Below are 4,758 nucleotides of genomic sequence, written 5' to 3'. Positions count from 1 at the left end.
AAATGCGTAACTTATTGAAAGCTTACAGTCTTTGAAGCAGGTGTACTGGGGACATCCCCAGTCACAATTTTAAGTGACAAATGGGTTTTATGGAATAGCCCAGAGGTTAATCCACTCTGTGAGCACCAAGACAATTAACACTGTGACTACTTTGAAAGGACACTCACATATAAAGGGACACCCAAAGACTTCTGCTTGGCAAACAGACCAGGGGGAGTCATCCTTGTAACTCAGAGCTGAGGAAATTGGAAATGTTTGGAAGTTAAATTTGGTGAGATTTAACACTTCACTGACTCCAATTCCTGCTGATTATACCTAAAACTCTCAGGAAAGCAACATGTGAGTCTGAGTAGATGATTTGTATGGTTAGGATGCTCATTAACAAAATACTTTTTCCCACAGATATAAAATCTCCCAAACAATTCAGGGAAATGGCACTAATAACTGCTCTGGGTAACAATCTTCATAATGATCATTGTGTTGTTTGTTAAAATGGTATGTGAATATCAAAATGTCCCCCAAAGGCTCTAACAGATAAAGCAAAAATTCAAAAGGTTGCTATTAGGGTTGTTTTTAATTTCTTGTTTTTGAGAAATCAACCATAATAGAGGAAAATCTTTAAACAGACAAATGAAAATTTACTTCTTATTGTATTTTGAGTAGTGAAAATTGTACCCAGGATTATAAAATCAAAATACATTGTTGCTAGGCAATTCTATGAATCATTCCAAGTCAGATTTTTACAAGATTGATACAAGTGTTCCCCTTTGATTTTTTTTCCCTCAGCTGGAACACTTTTTTTTTTAATTTTGCTTAAGCAACAAAAAATATATGGCATAATTATATGTGCATTTAATGCTATGTGGTCATAAATAAATCTTTCCCTAATGCTAGAACTCAAAGCTATGCATAACTATTGCTTGAATACAGTTATCAGATGTGGCATGAATCCTAGGCACTGATTACACTTGGCATTGTATTAAAGAAAAAAAACAGGTGAATTCTCAGAACCACCTCCAGAACAGCTTCCATTCAAGTCGTAGGTACTGGCTGTTCATCCCCCTGACTTGAGAAATACCTATATAAATCTGTAGGTATTTGCATATAGTAGCCAAGACATTCACTTGTAGACTCTAGTATATTTATTCAAAGTTAATCATTTTACTGATAGTTGAATCTAATAAAAAAATCTACATCCCCCGTGTTATTTAATAAGGAAGCAAATATATACTTAATTATATAAAACTTGAAGGAGATAAAGATGAGTTTGAATAAAATGATATTGGTATTTGGGTCTTGTGGACTCTTGGTGTGCTTTGTTATGTGTCTGTAAAACTACTGTAGGCTTTTAAACTTGAAACAAAGAAGAGACATCATTATTTAAAACCAAGTATACAGCTCTTATATACCCTGTTTGTTGATATGACTCTCAAGTATCTCCTATAGATGATTGATGGGTCAGAGATCCTTTTGTTGAAATGTTTGTTCCATGACAGTAGAAGCCAAAGCCACGTGAGCCACTTAACCATTCTCTTAAAAACATAAAATGAAATCTTCATACAAGCTCTCCCAGAATTTTAGGTGGATAAATGCCTTAACTCTATGAGCAACAAATTAAAACTACAGCCAGTTATTAGGGTATTTAATGAACAAGGACAGCATTTAAAGAATGAGGTTAGAAGAAGAGCAAAATGAGCTTTTTGTGCTTTCTCTTGTGAAGAGTACCCTTGTCATTAGGAGTATATCATCATTAAAATTGCATATTCATTTGGACTTGCATTTTCAGTTGGACTTGTGTCATTAAAACTACATCACGTTTGATGTATTTATAATTATAGCTAAAAGGTTATGTTAATGTTTATCTCTTCCACAATGAAAATCAACAGAAACTATGAAGTATCCTTCATAGTATGAACTTTGAATTCCCCCCCACCCACACACCCCAGAAATTCAATTTGTACATGTAAAATCCAATATTCACACACCTTGAAATAAAATATCTTTGATATCAATAGTCAAAGTTTTAAATATAAGTCTCCCAGTACTGGTGCTCACAAAACTTACACCATCTTTAAAAGATAATCTAGGAGAGGGAGACAGAATGAACTCCATGTCTCATTTAGTCTTTATAGGAGAGACCTCACAAGTGCAGATGAATAAACAGGGAACAATTATATCTCTTAAGGCTATAATCACTGATCTTAGACACTCAAATCTTCCTTTTTATATAGAACAGCAATAATAAAAAAACGTATAGGGCATGTCAGGGCTTTCCCCTCTGCAAGTAAAACTGGTGGTCAAATCTAATATCCATTTTCTAATCTTGGAAATTTGTTCTAACTTATCCTGCTAAGGGAATCACACAAACACCAACACTAGAATTAGACGTTTCTTTTGGGAACTATGATGTCTGACTCTGGGTCTGTGATGTGGCTAGAGACTGATAAACAAATGTTTTGCATTATAGATAGTGATTTCTGTTTAATTGCTTTTCCTAACCCTCAGTGGTTATAAGAAAATAGGGTCATTTGTAAGAGATGTGAAAAACCAAACTGTTTGTTTTGCTATTCTCATACCCAACACAGCACAGAGTCTTCAGTGACCAAATTATTTTTTGAGTTCTACACCATCAACAACAACCTGCCTCTGGCCACACACACACACACACACACACACACACACACACACACACACAGCACCAAGTAATTCCTTTGCAAACACCGGCTGAGTTTCCTACAATTCAGTTCAACTCTGATGTCATCCGCATGACTACATCAGAAACACTGTATTTGAGTTACACAGTAGCGGTTGCTTCTACTCCACACTAGCTCCCATCCTAAGCAGAAACATACAAACCTGGTTCTTGTAGGAAATGTAGCTCAGCCTTAGCAAGTAAACACATTTTAAAGCCATCATACTATGGACATTGCCAGGTATGAGCAATTGATCCAAACACAGACATAGTTCATCTGATTTCTGTACCATGAATAATGAAGTCTTTTGTTTCTAAGCTGGCAATCTATTCTACCAGCATCCATCAAACTCTTACAGAACAACTTGCTAGTCTGCTAGTAGGGTTAGCTCCTCACAGCTCAAAACAACTAACATGATCAACTCAGCAATATGTGGAGCTCTTTATTAAATTTTAGAACCATGCCTTTGATGTATGACCAAGAGGTTATCCTAACACTGACCCTGGGTAAGATTTAGGATGGGTTAAAGGTCTAATTTGGGCTTACCACTGGAAGAAAGAATCATTCTGACCTCAGTCAAGTTCTCCAGGAACAAAAGCTAAAAAAGGAAGACCTATAAAACTACTGGATCAAGCTGGTTCCAGTCAGAAACTATTGTGGATGCCAACAAGTGCTTGCTGATAGGAGCCTGATATATCTGTCTCCTGAGAGGCTCTGCCACTGCCTGACAAATGCAGAAGTGGATGCTCACTGTCATCCATTGGACTAAGCATAGAGTCCCCAATGAAGGAGCTAGAGAAAGGACCTAAGGAGCTGAAGGGGTTTGCAGTCCCATAGGAAGAACAACAATATGAACTAACCAGTACCCCCGGAGCTCCCTGGGACTAAACCACCAACCAAAGAGTACACATGGTGGGACCCATGGCTCTAGCTGCATATGTAGCAGAGTATAGCCTAATTGGACATCAATGGGAGGAGAGGCCCTTGGTCCTCTGAAGGCTCTGTGCCCCAGTATAGGGGAAGCAGAAGTGGGTGGTTGGTGAGCAGGGGGAGAGGGAAAGGAGTAAGGAGAGGAGGGGAACGAAGAAAGAGGATAATATTTGAAATGTAAATAAAGAAAATATATATTTAAGAAAACACTTCTGGATCCAAAAACTCGTCTCCTGAAAACTGCCCTTGTCTTGCCGCTACCTCAGAAACTACTTCAAACCACACTGAGATCCACCAAGATGAAGCCCTTCTTCCTTCTCATGCACCTTCTATCTTCTTAGGTGCAATTTTAATGTTACCTGCAAACACAGAGAAGATTCTGGAAGGATATATGTAAAAAAGAAAAAATATACTGCAATGTAGTAGAAACTACAGTTGGAAAGATTTATCAAGGAGATGATCATTTATTATCTAATAAGGTACTCATACATTGTTTGATTTCAAGTAATTAATTTTAAAAGTTACATGAAACTTCCTATTGAAAAATTTGGGGGATGGTAACTTAGGGATAGGTAAAATGTAGTAATTTTTAAAAGACAGTAAATCCTTATATGAGATATGTGAGGCTCCAGAGTTTTGACTCAACAAGGGAAATAAGTCCCCTAAAACTTAACATGGCAGCATAACCTGGAGTAGCTTTGCTATTTTAACCACCAAAACGGTGGCCATTGACTAGACCATAGCAGAGCATCCATGAGGGCATTGAGGAAAAATGACAAATTCAGTTTTGCTGAGCTCTTTGGTCATAATAAAATACAAACTTGGTAGGTCAAGTGTCCGTATGTTGGTTTCAGCAGTGTTTGCAAATGCTGATGGAGAAGAGCTTCCAAAGCCAGGCTCTTGCAGCACCAGGTGAAGTTCAACCTTGGAGCCTCCTAGCCAGGTGCCTAAAAGATAACTGTGAAAGAACCAAAACCCAAATTACAGACCCTGTTCTGGGGTCTGTCTGAAGTGTAGGAGTACGGCTTTAAGAATGCTCAGGGGGCCGGGCGTGGTGGCGCACGCCTTTAATCCCAGCACTTGGGAGGCAGAGGCAGGCGGATTTCTGAGTTCGAGGCCAGCCTGGTCTACAAAG

The sequence above is a fragment of the Mus caroli genome, chromosome 14 (assembly GCF_900094665.2).
Source record: "Mus caroli chromosome 14, CAROLI_EIJ_v1.1, whole genome shotgun sequence".
NCBI classification, from domain to species: domain Eukaryota; kingdom Metazoa; phylum Chordata; class Mammalia; order Rodentia; family Muridae; genus Mus; species Mus caroli.
Note: the sequence above shows the minus strand (reverse complement) of the source record.